The 17,942-nt window shown below is 43.1% G+C and overlaps 1 protein-coding gene across 2 annotated transcripts in view; it reads left to right on the top strand.

Moving 5' to 3' along the window:
- Window positions 1–17,942, top strand: part of SEMA5B (semaphorin 5B) — a 281,599-nt gene that overhangs the window by 179,050 nt on the left and 84,607 nt on the right. The window lies entirely within an intron of this gene.

The raw sequence follows: 17,942 nt of genomic DNA, 5'->3' as shown, positions 1-17,942 counted from the left end.
AAAACATAATCAAAACCTCTACTAGAGCAGATGCAGTCTTTAATATGTGGCTCATAGCTGAGTTGTGATTGTCACATATTTTATCAGTACGCTACATTTTTTATTAACAGATTAACATATAAATCTATTCATAAATCACCTTCCAAAGCTGCACCTAAAACCTCTCACTCTCAGCCTAGAGGTTTAAAGCTATTCCATAATAAAGCATATATTGGCTGAACAAACTTTCTGGCAAATTCAGCTTTTTATTCTTATGGTTTCAGGTTCCCAAATAAAATGTACTCCCTGAAAACACCCTTCCTTAAAATGACTCATCAGGAGCTAGATTGCAGCTTTCAGGTGCAGGTCTCCCTTCCCAGGATTTATCGAGGGGAGAAGTTTCTACCTGGAGTGGGAGATGGGGGAAGAAAACAAGGCATGTCAGACTGGAGGTGACCATGTCTGAAGGCCACTCTTCATCCTCCAAGGACACACTTCTCCAGCTCCTCGCTGCAGGGAACTGTACTCTTTAATAGGCTCCAGCATATGCTGTTGGGAACCAACCTTGTTCTGACGTTACTCATCAGCTGAAATTCAGAGAGCAGAGAAAGCAGATCTCTTCTCACACTCTGTAGCACTGAGTGATTTCTGAACACAACATCCCCTCTGTCTGAGAGAACCCAACTCAGGAGTCCATTTATAGCCAGCAAAGCTTTTAAGCCCAGGTTTAGCTTTAAATAAATGCCAGTTTTCCTTTGAGAATTATCTGAGTTAAGAGCGTGCTGCATGCTCTACCGAGTGAGAATACGTTTCAATATGGGCATTCATAGATTTGCTAAACTGGCTCAGAATGCACTGTGTAGTTGTGATCAGTGTAATTGCCCTCTAAAGTGAGTATTTAGGCATGGTATAGGAAGTTCTTACATATATATATATATATATATATTTTTATGCATACGTACGTATGTACCCATACAGAAGGATCATATACATAAGGTTGTATAGCATGTATAGGAAGTTCAGAAGCTATACTTGTTTGGATTCAGACTTGGCATTAGAGCAGGGCAGCCTTCTTGGAGTCAGTGAAGGCCACGGAGCTGCTTTACATCTGGAGGGGAACTACCCTGTTACGCTCACAGGCTGAAGTGAGGTTTGGGTGATACCTGTCAGCCATGGATTGCCAGCCCGCTTTCCCGGGTAATTTGTTAGTTGTCATTCCCTCCTTCCCTGTCTCACCTCACCTAAAAGCCAAAATTACTACAGGGGTTTTGGTCTTTGTCAGCAAACATTATGAGCAGGATTCAGAAACTGAATTTAATTAGCTGCTGAAGTCACTTACAGATAACAGTAGCATATTGGGCTCTTTATTTGATAAAACCCTGTCAGGCTTTTTTTGTGTAGGGAATGAAGACTAATGTTCTTATTCCTTGCAACTTACAGTCAGGACCATTAAACATCCTTTAGAAAGGGGAGGGGAAAAAATTACAATAAAAAAAAAAATCCCTTGGACTTCTCATTTCTTGTCACCAATGTTGCTTCTGTATCTGCAAAATGTATTTTGGTTTGCCTATTTAGCCCTTTTTCTCTGTGGGCTCCTTCCCACTCCATCAGCACCAGGAGGCTCTCAGGGATCTGCATGTACTTACGCCCTGGCTGTCCCCTGCCCTGACACGTGCATTCATCTGCGGCTGCTGTCAACAAATCCAGCTCTGCGGATGTTCCTGAGAGGCAAATCAGCCTCTTGTTGTAGGATACACCTTATCTAAACTGACATTTATATAAACTGAGATTTATATAAATATATGCTGCTTTTTTGTTATTATTACTTTAGGGATGTGGGATATTTTCAGACATGGGAGAGGTTTATTCTTTACCTGCAAATGCTGGCTCACCACAAGGCACAGGAAGCGTTTCCTAGTTGCTCCTGTCCCAATTAGGGCACTCTGATGCAATCATTAGTGAAGGCTCTAACGCAGGACAGGTTTAATGCAGCACCTTCCCTAACAGCAGTCGATGTGGCGACAGCGACCTATTGAGTTTCACACGCCGCCGAGCGCAGGGTTCACGCAGTCAGCTCCTGCGTCATGCTCTCCTGGAGAGGAGGTGATACCTCCTGCAGTCTCTCCCCTGTTCAGCAAGCCGGGGTTTGTGGAGGTGGTGAGCTTCCAACTGATGGAGCCTGGGGAGAGGTCCTGGCACCCCGCTGCTGTTTGCCGCTTCTCAGGGCTGTGAGCTCAGTGAAGTGTTCTTTCTACCTGGGACCTGTCCCTGGCATCGGAGCTGAGCTGCACATGCTGGGAAGTCAGAAGTAAGAGGAGACCTTGGAAACACAAAGCACTGCATCTTACAAGATGAACAATGGAGTATCTGGGCCAATTACTGCAAAAATGCAGCAGTTTGGGTTTTTTTAAGACTGAGAAAACAGAGAAATATCTACATTTTATTCTCAGAACAGAGCTTAAGAGAGATCTAAATGAGTCACGTCCCTTGCACTGGCTCTCTGCACAGGATTCAGTTTGACCCTGATAGCATCTAGTCATTTATAATGAGAGCATTAAAAAAAAAAACCCACCATTTATTGATTTGCACCTCTAAAAGGGCCCTTGAATGACCTCATATGTTTCCTTTAAACCCAACTATTGAGCTCTTAGAAAAAAAGAAAAGAAATATTTTATAGCAAATACATTTCATGTCAGTGCGTGCGTTTTTTTCCCTAGATAAATAATCCTACTTTTCTCTGTTAGTAACAGTTCAGCTGATGTGTGTTTTACAGCTTCTTTTAAATGCAACGGTTCTGAATGACTAATACGAGGGGATTATTGGAGCCTGGAGCTACACAGCAGAGTCACTAAGATGGCCTGCACAGCTGTTTCCAGAGACCCAGAGCTAGGGAGCAGAGACGGGAACAGTTTGCTCATCACTCCCACAGGACATCGATCCTGTCTCAGCACGGCAGGTGCAGCTTCCCTGAATCCTTCGAGATCCTCAAAGAGCTTTGGCCTCCAAGGTTTCACCTGCCTTCCCCAGGCTGGGCTCAAGGAAAGTACAACCCATGTGCTAAGAGGACAGATGAATAAACAAGCACACACTTGACTATGCCTATGGTATCTCCAGCCACCTTAACTGGAGAAAGATGGCAAGATTTCAGGCTCAGAGGCCTTTCTTCAGGGCTGCAGGAGGAGGAGCAAACCTCCAGCTAAGCAACATCAGGCAGCAGCTGCTGTGAGTTGCCTGCTAATGGGAGAGGAAGGATGGGTTGTACCTGCTGGAGGAGGGTGAGGGATGTGGCTGTGGGGTATTAATGAGATGCTGGGTGCTACCACAGCTTGAACAGTCGATAGGAACAATGATCTTACAGGTATTCTACTGTCACTGACCTGCTTCTTTCATCTAAAAGTTAGCACTCCATGGTTATATCTATCCCATGGATTTTTATCAGTAACATGACTGAGTAAAGACTCAGATATTCTGAGATTCGGGAGACCAAGCGTGGGGAGTCAGTGGAAGAAACTATGCAGAAAAATCGCATATTTCTCTCCATTCTCTATAAGGAGAGTTTGGATAGCATGGACTGGCTATGTCACTTTTAGAGAGCTGCGGGGATGTAAGGTGGTTTCCAGCCATCTCCAGCCTGAGCTTTCCTTTCTCCACACGTGAAGCTGAGATAATGATACTTGTCTTTTCGAAGTGCTTTGAAATATATGGCTTTCTGTTTAAGACCTGAGTATTATACATGATGATATACACTTGTAAATATAGGGAATTTGCCTTAATCGTGAGTCTGCAAGGTTGTTACATTCTGATTCATAGTCTATGTAATATTAAGCAGTTGTTATCTTCACCTCTGCTTTCTAGGTAAGCAATTATGCAACTTCAGCCTTCCCACATGCTTAAAATGGGCCCATTTTTTGCTGCTTTTTTCTAAACTTCTTAAATGAAAACCTTTTAATGTAAAACTAGAGTAGCTGGGGTCTGGTAGGGGAAAAATGCAAAAGAGATGTATCCCTTCAGTTAAAAATACTTAAAGTATAAATAATTCTGTAATTATTTTTTTTTTTTTTAAGAGAACAGCTTGGAAAGAATTTGGTGGGAGGGTGAATAAAGACATGTTTTCATCAGAAACACTTTAGTGTTAGGAATGTGGATCAAATTCCATACATTATTTTAATTATTAATTAATCACTTCAGACAGGAGACAAAGTGTGGTTTTGAGAGTTTTGAAAGAGAGTGTTTTAATTCCATATAAGTAAAGAAAAAGAAATAACAGGGCTGCAGCCATTTGAATAGGCTGCAGGGTTGCTCAAAGAGAAGTGATTTAAGCTTTATTAAGAATGACAAAAAAGTTCTTAAGTTAGCCTGGGAGTATTAAGAGACAAACTGCAGTTGCCTAAGAGGAGAGGATTTTGATGCATGGGGCAGAAAGGAATGATCAATGGTTCATAAATATAATAGTGGTAAACACAGTGACAGGAGAAAAAAACGTATGTGGCTAATATAATTGTTACAAATTTAGTAGCTTTTGCTGTGAGATCAGTTACTGAGGATTTAAGAACAAGGCAGAAAAAAGAAAAAGATTTTTCTCTTTTCAATACAAGATAAATGTGAAAGCATTGAAAACCACCAAAAAGGAGTTAGAAGAAGCACAAAGAAGTATGCTGCATTAATCCTGTTGTAGAATCGTTTTGTATTCTCTCATCTTAATTACAAGGCATATTCTCAAAACTCATTTGTGGAATCTTTGACCTTGGTAAAGGTCAAATGCAAACGTGCTGGAGGGGAGGTGAGGGAAGAGCCAGGTGGCAGGGGGAATGTAAGGGCAGGACTCAAACTGAAGGAAATTGGAAAATAAATCCTGGGTTGGCAGGAGAGTGCAGACTGGAGAACAGAACAGAGGAGCTGGGAGGAAGGAATAAAAGGCACTGCATCAGAGTCATCTTCGCAGGAGAAGGAGCAAATAAATTCCTTGTTGAGATGAAGCTTGGCAGAGCTCACTACGGCATCAGGTGCTGACGTCTGGTGTTTGAAAAGAGGAGGCAGAAGCAAGGCAAACTGTGACAGTCCAAGCAGGGAGTCTGAAGGCATCTGTTTCCCAGCCTTAGGAGGAAGCTAGGTGGATTGATGCTACGCACAGTGGTGGGGCTTTGGCCGCTTGCAGTGGCAGCAGGCAGGGACTGCATCCAGCTGGGCTGGGCGGCGGGTGGACAGCAGGGCTTAGAAACACTTGAATTTTTGACGGTGGGACAGGAGAGGGTCAGAGAGCCACCTTCCCTAGCGTTGCAGTCCAGTTTTGATTTAAACCGTTGTGCACTTCCGTTTTGCAGCAATAAACAAAAGACTTGAGAAATGTTTTTGGGCTCTTGAAAAATCAACCCCATCGCTTCTTTCTCAAACTGACTCCTTGTGCTTCTCTGAGACAAGTATTTGATTTACATTGAGCAAGTGCTGAACTCAACCGCTGCCTGTGTTGCTGGTGATGTGATGGTATTTGAAATGTGAAGCTTTTGATGTAAAGAAATGCAGAGATTCAAGTCCTTTCTGGCTTGTCATTTCCCCACTGACCACTGAAAAGTGTTGCTGCATCTGTAGATAACTGTAGCCTGCTCAGAGCCTTCCAGCATATTTAGGACTGGATGGATGTTGGCTTCACACTTAATTGGAAATGCTGGGGAAAGGAGTTGGGGGCAGAGTATGGGGAATTCAACACTGTTGGTTCTTCACTTTCTCTGTATTTAAGTGTTCCTTGCTGATGGAGCACAGATGGTCTTAGATTAAGGAAAAAACATGCCAGAACTGCAGGCTAGGCTCAGACTGGGGAGTTAAGCTTGACATGAAATAAGCAGAAGGCTGTAATTAGCTTATTAAGAGCGTTAGGCACCTGGCAGAGGAAAGCAGATATGTAATGCACAGTGTAGCTATAGAACAATAAAAAAACCCAACAAAAACCAACCAAAAACAACCAACCATGAAATCTGTTTTATGAAACATGGGGGACTTTTCATCACTGACTTCCTCTTCCAACCCAGCCTGGTAAGATCTGAAAGGTCCTACTTGTTCTTGGTTATTAGTGATTTATCAGAAATGACATTTTCTGACAGTTTGTGATGCTAAGCACCAAACCCCATAGAAGCCAGAGAGTCTAAAGGTCAAAATCTAGGTGTGTTGCCAAAAACTTTCCTGGGAAGCTTGCACCACACTTGCCTGTGCACCACGTGTACTCCCCGATTGCAAATATCAGACATCTCACTGCTCCCTCTTGTTCTTTCTGCCTGGTTTTTGGAGGCACACATTGTCTTTCACCTTCACCCTAGGATTCAGGCTCACTGGGGCAAGAATTGCCATTTAATTTTAAGCAGAAATGCCTAGCAGAGTGCAGCTGAGTATTCCAGGTGCTTCCACAGTACATGTCAAAATCCTGGTGTCTAGGAACAGGAGTCTCGATCCTTTCTCTAGGTATACGAAACAAATTCAGACATACATCTGATGAACTGAATAGGGAAAGTACAAAGAATCTTTTTTAGCTGAGGATTTAGAATTTTTTGCCCATATTCTTGAAGCTCAAAAACTATTACTTTAAAATCAGGAAGAGCAGGAGGGAGAGTCTGGTTTCACTTAAGTTCCTGTGGTACAGGCAGGCTCAGGCAGGATCTCTGTTTTCAGCCTGCCTTGCAAAACTTTCCCAATCTCTCTGGCTTGCATGAGACTGGCCTTGGCTAATTAATCTCAAAGCTTTCATTTGGTCTCAATAATGCATCTTTCACTGAATTAAAGATTTCCAGTGCCTTTTTTCCCTTTTGGTTGTAGTACACCAAGCTTAAGTGCACAACCAGAAAAAGAATGTTGATAGGATAACTTGAATCACATGCACATTTATTTGTTTAATTGCACGCTGCCCCCTTTTTTCAAGCCAAGACAGGACTCAAACCATGTTCAACCTCTTACACAATTTTAATGAGAATATATTGCAGTGTTTCTCATCTGAAAGACTATTGCCCCCCCCCCCCCCCCCCCGCAAGAGATGTGATTTCCCTAAAGAAAAACAGGAGGCACAGAACAGTGAAAATGTCATCTTGAGTTCTTCATTAGTCTCTTTAATGCTGCAGGATGTGCTGATTTTGATTCCTGAATCTCAGCCTAATTGTTGGGAGAATCAGATCCAAATTGGGCATTTCCTCAAACTTATTTTAGCTCCTTCTCAAAGCAAACAAATAAATGCTGAACCAGTATATTCAATGGTGTAACCTGGAGAGGAATAAAGAATGCAAGACTTCCCCACTTTAGAAAGCTGATAATACACAGAGGTTTCACATGTGTTTCAGTGATTACATTTTCGGTTTGAAGCATATATGGGAAGATGGCTTTTCATAGCACAACTCTTAATGTGGGTGCACAAAAATGCACTCAGTTGACTGTGCAGGATTTGTCCAGTCTGCCTCAGAAGCAGGGGGGGAGGGAACACAAAAAAATGTATAGTGGAGAACCCTTAACATCTCTACATAGCAGTGAGCTTCAAAGAGGCATGATGGCAAGGAAACCCAGAGCAGAAAAATGAAAGAGAATAAAATCGCCTTGCTTGATGCAGAAATACAAAGGAGTCTATAGCCATGGTAAATTGATTTTGTACTGAATATGGGCTGGTCCCTTGGAAGGGTTTTTGAACCTCCTACTCCAGAGATCATTGTGCAAAACAGTAAGAGGAGGCTGCTTGGAAGTCTTGTCACATCCATCAGTGGAGCCCACAAAGAGGAAGGAGGGATTTAGTTCTGAATGGCGACTCTGCCAAAGAACATAAAGGGGTGGAGATGGACATCTTTTGGCGGTAGAGGAGCCTCGAAGGAAGAATTGCCTCCACTTTATCAAGGGCGACCATGGCTGTGACTCCGTTTGTTGGCTCGCTTCTTAGAAATAGCTTGTTGTACCTTGTTTGTAGCAACTGAAGGACCACCCACCCCCCCAACAAAACCTGTTCTTTACAGAATAAACAGTGCTGGTGGTGTGGGAAATAGTGCTGTGTGGTGCCCACCTGGCCAGTATCAACTGCACCTGCATGTCCATTGGCTGTACTTATATTCCTGACCTGTGCTTGACTGCAGTGGAATTCTTCTTTAATTGTTTTTGACTGAGTGTATTTTAACCTCTTTATTTAGTTATTTTATTGATTTATCATATAATCTTATGTCTCTGTAATCTCCAGTACATTTAGTAAACGTTTGTTGTCATAAGCTATAAACTGAATGTGACATGGCAAGAAACTAAATTCCACCATGGCTGTTAATTACCCAGTATGCTAAAAGTCTTGTCTCGGTTTCTGTACGCTTTTGATCTTCAGTAATAGGAAGCAATGTAAGTCATCCATCCCTAACATCCCCTGTGCTGTTCTCCAGCTCTGGATGTTGTCATTCATTCTAAACTGGCTACAGGTGAGAGCTTTAAGGTCTTTTTTTCACTAGCATGCCATATGTCCCAGTTAACTAAGATTATCAATTTGCATTTGGCCCTGTCCATGCTTTTGCATGCTTAAAAGTAATAGAAATACCCAATGGATTAAGTTGTTTTCAAAAAAAGATAAGCATTCCCATATAGTACTTGCAGCTAAATCATTGCAGCGTTAAGCACTTTCAAGCAAAATGAAGTTGATCATCAGCGAAATGAAATTGTTGTCACAGACTGACATTTTTCTTTACACAGAATGATAAAAATGCAAACACTAGATAGTGGAAACAGAAATCCAGTGCCATCTTTATCTCTCTTCTTCAGAGCTGTATCTTTCTTCCAAAGTGTCATGTTGGCGTGTTCATCTAACACTGCTGCGTAAATATGTAGCTAAGCTCAGCATATAGCCACAGCAGAGTGTGTACTCCTTTCTTTACCCTTACAGACAGCGCTGCAATCCGGTCTGTTGCTAAAACAGTAATCTGGGCATCATTCCTGGCTTCCGCAAGCCCTTCTGTTCAGGTATAGCATCACATCCATAGCTTCTCGAGTTGCCGGACCACCGGTATCTTTGCACCCTTCCACTGATTCTCCTCTCTTTGGGCGTATCCTTGTTGCATTGCGTTAGTGCTTGTATTAATTTTAAGGGTCTTTCACAGACCTGCTGATCACTTCCCATAAGAGGCGCACCCCACTTTGAATCAGCCCATGAAGCCAGCAGCTCTCTCCCCTTTGGTTAATGCGCCTTCTCCTCTTGCTTTCTCCCATGTGTCCCCTTTGTGTCTCAGAAGAGTCCCATCCTTGATATGCTAAAACTCTTCTGGTTACAAAAACCTCACAACGAGTTATGTGGCTGGTGAGCCGTGACCTTCCCCTGTTGTGTGGTTATGCTCCATTGTCTCTCTGTGCTCCACCGTCCACTGCTACCTGATGCCTCGTATATTATTACGCTTTGCTTATAATGCATTTTGGCAAGGCTGTACCTACGCAGGCTTGCACAGGGCGTCCTGGGCTATGACGGATGCTCATAGGCACTGTGAAAACTGCAAATTTGGATGACAAAGGAAGTTCCATTGTGTAAAAAAAGCTCAAATTCTTCTCTGTGTGGAATTCAGCATCAAATTATAGATGTTTTACACCAGGGTTACTGAAAGTGTGCTTAAAGCACTGGCAAGTCAATCTGTTTGCTTCAAATATGAATTTTAATTTGACAGTACCTCCTCAAGGTTGAGCTGGCTGCTCCATTGTAAGCTGTCCTCTGTACACTAAAATTCCCAAAGAGCTGAAAACAGTACAGGTTGTAACCTGGATGTGACAATCTTTATTGTTTATCTTAGAAAACACCATTTTAGTTTTAGTACTTGGTATCAAATGTTCTTTACTAAAGTTTTAGACAATCGTCTTTAATAATAAAACCATGTACTTGTACAGTGATTTCCATTTGGGTACCCTGTAGAAACCATGATCTGTTAAGCCTCATACAATGCTCCTTTCAGATAAGGAAATGCAGGGTCTGGAGTTGCCAATTCCTACCTGACACTGCAGAGAGAGGGGAGTGTCTGATTTACAGACCTTATGTTATTTAATGGAATCTCCTGCAGGACAAATGGAAGTTGAAGGCACCAAAACTCAAATTTGTTTTTGTACATGAGACTATGGCCTTTCCCCAGGATGTCAGAAAGAAGAGGATGGGATGTGTGGCATCTTGCCCATTGTTCTAATCTTTAAACCTGCTCCCTTTCTGCACCACCAATTCAGTGGATGCATTTTGTAATAACAGAAAAAAAAATGCTGTCTAAGAACTCATTTTGTGCTAGACAAGAAAGTTTTTAGTCCTCAAGAGAGCAAAGTTCAGTGCTCATCTCTGCTTCTGACATACTCGGTGGCTTTTCCTAGTCAGTTGACCTCTCTGTTCTTCTGGTTTTCCTTTCCTCCCATGTGTCTGTGTTGTCTGTTTAGCTTGTAAGTGCTCTCAGACAGAAATTCTCTCCCACAGCATGTTTGTATATTGCCTAGAAATATGGGGTCACAATCTCAGTTCATGCCTCTATGTGCTCCTATAATACAAGTAAATAACAAGGGATTTTGAAGCTGTGAAAGAGAGAAAATCAGTAGCATTGACCATCCAAGAAGAACTCAAAGCAGCTGAAAACTTTCCCTCAAAAACTAACATTTGCAGTGGAAAACAGGTTGTTTCTGTAGGCGCAGACACACAACAGAGGCACAGGAGCTTACCTACTTACTGCTTGCTGCAGAGCTGCGTTACTGGAATGTGCTCTGTGCAGAAGGAGAGCTGTGAAGCATTTTACCTTGCACTTGAGATAAAAGAACACCATGAACAGAGTGGGTTACCATGACTCAGCTGATGTACAGTAGCTCATTGGGCTGGGATAACTTGATCAAAGAAAAGTAGAGCTCCCATACCTGGAGGCTGAGGCCCTGTTCTGCCAGGTGTTACAGCGATGCGCCATCCGGGTGTGCATAGTGTGAAAACATAAGGTGGGAGGACAGACTCTGCTCTAAGTCAGTGAGGCTTAAGAATGAAACCAATAAGGAGAGCATAGTCAGTCCTCCTGGAAATGCTCCTCCCTGTCTCTTGGGTGCAGATGTACACTGTTTCTGTAATTTTTGTACAATAGGTGAGCCAGGGTGGAGGGACTTCCCTCAGACCATTGGATGTCTCTTTGTAAGGAGCTTGTGAGATGGAGAAATACACATATATGAAGATGGTATTATTTGGACCCGAGTTAAAGATCCATTCTTAAAATGAGAAAGTCCTTCTTTCTGATGAATGATTCCTTCCTTACTGTGCTAGTATGTAGCTTCCACTTCTGCTCTGACATGAACAGAGTGAGTGATCATGTTCAGCAGCCAATAAATGCCTGGCCAAAATCAGTCCCAGTATAGTAAGTGGCTGGCTTTTGTTTATAGACAGAAGGTCTGATTCAGAGATTAAGGTTATGGGAACTGGAACCCACTGATGGATTTTTTTTTTTTTTGCATGTTTGCCAACCTCCATCTTCTAAGTGTCCAGCCACTCCAGAAGAGCTGTGCAACTGGGCCAGTCTGTTGATAGGCACTATGGGTCCTTAGTTTAAATGAAACATACAGCTTGAGTTTTACCACATCCCGAAGGATCTGAGATCACTTAAGGGAAATCAATTAATAATTTGATAAAACACAATGCAATTGCCTTCATCCAAGCCCCCTCCTTTCCCTGCGATGAATTGACTGAATCCTGTGATCATTCCTCATACCTGTCACTGCACACAGCGGTGATCTGTAATTTGTATACTGCAGTATGTAGCAGAACCATTTGTTGAAGCTTGGCATTATGTTCTTTCGGTATTAGTTATCTGTTTATCAGACATGTTTATCACAGTTTTAATAAATTACCGGTGTTGGAACTTCAGAAATGGCCTCTAGGGTATTAAGCTACTGTGCTTTATTATTAAGAAGTTAGATTTCAGTAAGTTATTATTTATAGAGCACTGTAAATGTGCCTTGTCCTCAAGAGACAAAAGCCAATGCTTAAGAAGGGGAATTTAACTTTCTACTTTTAGACTAAGGCAGTAAGTCTTTATGGAGAAGTCCTGGAGGATTAAATAGGGAAGAAATAGCTAAAGTGTTGTAGAAATGTTTTTACAGTACACGTCATAGAAACCAAAGTTAAACAAGAACCTTTTCATGGATTTTCTGGATCCAGCCTATAAAATTGTCTTTCAAGGATTTTTTTTTTTCTTCTAGGTGCTCTAAGACCCAGGACTAACCAATTGCTTTTAAATGCTGTAGAATTTAACCAGGGAAGGGTAGATTTACACTGGTGCTATCTTGTGTAGAGACTGCAAGGTATATAGAAACATAGAAATAAACTTATGAAATGGATTTGTCATTATCAGCAAAAATCTATGGGTGATACTCCAGAGGTCTGAAATCTGTTCATCAGTATGGATGAAAAGATTGAGGCTGACATCTTGTAAGAGAATGAATTGGCCTCTGAGCAGCCACTGCGTGAAGGACTTGGTCTGCACCCCAATTTAGCAAAGTCCTTAAGCATGTGGTTAAGCTAAACTGGTCCAATAGGTATGTAAATATGTGCTTTATTTCCATTAAAGTTGGCAGATATTAAATACACTGCAGAAACATGGTCCCTCCGTGTTCCTCTCTCCCCAGACTTGGAGAAAAGTTTCCATACCTTGCTGTGAAATGAGCTGATCCAAAAAAAATTTGTAAATGTAAATAAGAAATGCAGAGATTTTGGGCCAGTATAAGGAATCCAGGAAGCTGCCTTCAAAGCCAGTCTTTTTTTTTTTTTTTTTTTTTTTTTTTTTTTTTTTTTTTTCCAGAGTTACATTTCTCTGAACATACTAGTGCCTTGTACAGTTACTGGAAAGGAAGATGTAAATAAATACACAGGGAAAGAAATGAGTCTGCCAGCTCGGGTCTCTAGTGCACAATAACTGTCATATCACACCACCTCCTGCCCTCCTTCCTCCTGCATAACTCAGCACAGGGTGATGTGACTGACAGACTCTGCTCGGGGTGCCCTGCATGGCACAAGCGGAGAACAAAATCACCTCATACTCCATGGGCAGATAGAGAAGTCTCCTGTGGGCACTGTGGAGGGTTGATGGAAGTGGAAGCTCCTGCCACTAGCAATCCCTGCAGACCTGAGCCCGGGACACAAGGTGCTGCTTCTGCTGACATTAGCAGGAACCTGAGGAACTCAGTACCTTTTAGGAAATGCTGCTGGGCATGTCGCAGAATCAGTCCCTGGGGTTTTTTTTGCAGTAAGCCTGTACCTGGGGTTTTTTGTCTCCTTCCAAACATACACAATGTACATTTTTGTATTACACTTTTTCCCCCTGATAGGAGAGAATAACATGATTCTGGGTCTGTCTGCAGGCATGCAAGGCTGCCAGTAGCTTGCACGGAGTACTTACTTAATGGAAGTGAGGTTGGTAACAGATGGATAGGTTTGTAATAAAAGACTTTAGAAATTAAGAACGGGTTTAATTTACCTGATAAATATGCATGTAACCTATTCTCTTCCAGTCTTCACTTTCCAGTTTTAAAGCAATGTTCTGGTTTTGCACAAAAACCTACAACCTCTGTTGTGCAAGTATAGTGCAGGGATTAGTGTATGCTTAATCTATTAAATTCATACATGATGTTTGAAGAAATTGTGAATTGCTGGCCTGAATGTAAAAGCTGGTCCATAGAAGTCAAAGAAATTTTCACATCAGCATTTAAGGATGCACATAACTATTGATAACAGGACTTGCTAGTGACAGGCAGGTACTTTGGATGCCAACACTGGGATGTGCAGGTAATTAAATAAATCTATCTAGAAAGCTTCTCTCAACAGTGCGTGCTGAATAACTGATTTGACAGCACATGATGAGCTAGAATTTCTAGAGCACTGTTGGTTTGCAGTCTGAACTGGGAGCAAACCGTGATGCTCATAATTTATTAGAGGAGACATTAACTCTTTCTTTCTCTGTCTGAGTGTGACATTTGAATATTCAGATCTGCAGAGAGCTTAGCCATTGTGGCCCATTTCTGTTAATTTCTAGTTGGGCAGTGTTGCACCAGGTACACATGGTTGTACACATGACTGCTTCTCCTGTGATTGTTCTCCTTCATGTGACTTCGGGAAGATGCAGAGATAACACACAACCTCCCCCCTCTTTTTTAATTGAGAAAATCTGCCTGCATAGAACTCAAGGACAGAAATAGAGATGTGAAGAACCAGGTGTCCATGCAAATAGGCTGAATGGAAGGCACATTTAATTGCATTTTCAGTTCATAGAAAAAGTTGCTAGTACTCTCATGCCTGTCTGCACAGATGGCTGGGCAGTCCTGCTCATGGTTTGCACGGCTCTTGTCTTACACAGCAGCTGCAGCCCTGAGCTGGTTGTTTCATTTGTATGGCATATGAATCTGGTCCTCCTCCATTCTGCACATGGGCCGTGTGGTTGTAGAGGAGGTCTTCAAAGTGGCTGGGAACACTGTTAGAAACTGCATTTCCAGAGGAAATGCAGGAGGGAAGAGATGCTGGAAAGCTTGTAAGGAGATAGCATGGGGAACTGGAGTGCTCTTGATAAGGCTGTAAGGGGAGGAATTGCTGATGTCCTGACAGCCTAGAAAAGTGTTTACTTGGTTGCTTAAGCACATGGCAAGTAGGGGAGCAGCTAGGAGAAAGTACATACTGTCCTGTGTTTGTATGTAGCCATGCTCCCAGGTTTGTCACAACTTCATCCAGACTGTTTTCCATGACCCATGCCATGAAAGTTGTTTTATTGCCGCATGGGTCCAGTAGTGTCTACTCTACTGCTTTTGACTGACGTGTAGCAGGAGGTACTGAAATAATCCCAGATGTGTTTTCTGGAGCTGTGAAACTTAAATCATAGAATCATAGAATCATTTAGGTTGGAAAAGACCTTCAAGATCATCAAGTCCAACCATCAACCATGCCCACTAAACCATGTTCTGAAGTGCCTTGTCTACGTGGTTTTTGAATACCTCCAGGGATGGTGACTCCACCACTTCCCTGGGCAGCCTGTTCCAATACCTGACAACCCTTTCAGTAAAGACATTTTTCCTAATATCCAATTTAAACCTCCCCTACTGCAACTTGAGGCCATTTCCTCTCATCCTATCTCCAGCCATCTGACAGAAGAGACCAGCACCCACCTCACTACAACCCCCCTTCAGGTAGCTGTAGAGAGCGATAAGGTCTCCCCTCAGCCTCCTCTTCTCTAGACTAAACAGCCCCAGCTCCCTCAGCCACTCCTCATAAGACTTGTGCTCCAGGCCCCTCACCAGCTTGGTTGCCCTTCTCTGGACACGCTCCAGCACCTCAATGTCTTTCCTGTAGCGAGGGGCCCAAAACTGAACACAGGACTCGAGGTGCGGCCTCACCAGTGCCGAGTACAGGGGAACAACCACCTCCCTGCTCCTGCTGGCCACACTATTTCTGACACAGGCCAGGATGCCGTTGGCCTTCTTGGCCACCTGGGCACACTGCTGGCTCATATCCAGCCGGCTGTCAACCAGCACCCCTAGGTTCTTTTCTGCCGGGCAGCTTTCCAGCCACTCTGCCCCAAGCCTGTAGCGCTGCATGGGGTTGTTGTGACCCAAGTGCAGGACCCGGCACTTGGCCTTGTTGAACCTCATACAATTGGCCTCGGCCCATTGATAATGTCTCAGGCAACTGAGAAAGTAAATCATAAACTCAGGATGATGACCCAACTGAGTGATGGAGAACTTCTGGTGGATACTGTTTGTACCTCATCCAGGCATGCAGAGGCAGCTTTCAGCAATAAAAAGCAATAGTATTAATTAGGTTTATTGAGGGAGACGAGGAAAGGGAGGGGGGGCACCTAAGTCAGTGTGCAAGAAGCTGGCTATTGAGAAGCGTTATGATCAGGTAAGGAGGCAAAAGTACAAAGCATCCCTGACAGTGCTGTAGTGTTACACAAGTGTTAAGTAGGTCTCTGCCTCACTGCAAAACAAATGGGTACACACAGATGTACTCCAGAAGAAAGAGATCTTTCCAAAGACATCTCTGTCAAATGTCCAGCATGTAGTCTGATGCTGGGGCAAAATGAATCTAAGGCAGAGGAATAAAATTTCATCTGGCAAGGAGGGGCTTGGGTTGGACGTACCAGTGAGATGCAGGAAGCAGAGCAGCAGCATTACACAAGGAGTTTGCACAGAGAAGCCCAAGACAACAGCGATGACGAGTGGGAAACTGTGATCTGAAAAGACAGCTGATCAGTCAAGTGAAGAAACCCAACAATGCTGGAAAGCTCCTGTGAAAGCCTCAAGCTCAAAGGTCTGAGCCTGCCCAGGACATCTTACCAGGCCCAACCCAAAGGCCATGAGCATAGATGTGTGCTGGCTCCTGGAGCCCAGCAGAAGGACTTGCCTAGGCTGTAGGTCAGCTGACTGGTGCATGTTCATACCTTGCGGTGCGATTATTTAAACACACATTAGCTCCTTGGCTTTGCAATTATGTTTTTATTATTGACAAGATGTTCTGCTTTGCAGGGTCATGAATATTTTCTTTGAGTCACTAGAGGTCATTGGAGTTATTCAGCCCTCAAACTAGCTCCTCCCTGTCCCACCAAAGACGTGTGGGACTTGTAAAACATGCTCTGGATTGCCATATTGCTTAATTATCCTCTTAGCTCTAATGAAGTGCACCCTGACTAATGGTGCAGTCACAAACAACATGTTCCTATAATTTGGGCCGTCACCAAGAACTTCTGTTATCAGTAGACTCATCAAGGTACTGCTTCAGAAAGCTGAAGGGCAGTGTTGCCTCATAAAAGAAAATATTTAGTCACAGAGAACATAGCTGGAGGGGACCAGTGCTCTGACATGAGCTATGTTTACAACATGCCTCAGCTCTGCGGGGCAGGTGTCTGACAGGAAGAGCTAGGTGTCCCCTAGGAGGCCAAAGTCTTTGTTGCGTTGCTGCAATCCCAGAAGACCCAGAGTATTTGCAGAGAAGCAGCATCGACTGCTGAAGTAACCAATGATTTTTGTTTTCATTTTGTCCTGTCAAGCACTGCTAAGTTAAACTTGGCTGTATAATAGAGAGTGCTGTCTCTGTTTTTGAAATGGGAAGAAGAGCCACCTAATAAGCTGTCTCTTTTCTGGATTATTATTATTTTTTCTATTAAGGTTGTCACAAATTGATCCAAGGTGCAAGGATACTGTGGTTAAGCGAATATGGGCTAGGTTTGGGACTGGGGATCAAAATGCTGCTCTGCAGTTGTTTTGCAGATGTCAAGGGCTCCTGGGAGTCACCAGTCAAAATTCCTTGCTCTCCTGTGATGGCTTATTGAGGTGAGCTCTCTCATCCAGTGACATATCCCCTCTCAGGATATGACTAAATGACCCTTTCCAGCAAGGACTTATCCCAGCTCTCACAAAAACACTTCTGAGGCACAAACTTTTTGCTTCAGCCTGGATTGGACTGCAGTACATGGGAGGTATTTCCCAAGTGACTCCCGGGGAAAGATCTGTGCTCTTCCCTTCTCCCAACAAATCTTTGCCTGTGCTCATAAAGTCCTACTTCAAGCCAAATTGAACTGAATGCTCAGCTAGTGGAGAAGATACCTTTTTTTTTTTTTTTTTTTTTTTTTTTTGAAATGAGGTAGAAATACCCCTTCCCAAAATGTTGTGTATAAATGCATTTCCTGGGTGGTGGTATTTCTTGTGCTTCTGAGTGAGTGTCTTCATGGACCTGAGCTGGGGGTGGGAAAATTCTTCCCCTCTTCTTATTGGTCTCCCATCTTTCCCCTGTAAAAGGCAGGATTTAGCATGTGTCAAGGGGACAATTTCTATAGAAGCCCAGAATTTAAAATAATGTATTGGCTGCAGTGAGAAGGTTCAAGAAGAGTTCAGATCCGGACCGAACTTTGAAGCCATTTCCTGCATTGGTAATGGACTGGGGAAAAAAAAAGAAACCCTGGCTCTTCTAGAGGAGCTTTGGATCTGTATCTGAACTTTGCGAGCCT

This window comes from Accipiter gentilis, chromosome 1 (genome assembly GCF_929443795.1).
Source record: "Accipiter gentilis chromosome 1, bAccGen1.1, whole genome shotgun sequence".
Classification (NCBI taxonomy): domain Eukaryota; kingdom Metazoa; phylum Chordata; class Aves; order Accipitriformes; family Accipitridae; genus Astur; species Astur gentilis.
Note: the sequence above shows the minus strand (reverse complement) of the source record. Positions and strands in the feature narration are given on the sequence as shown.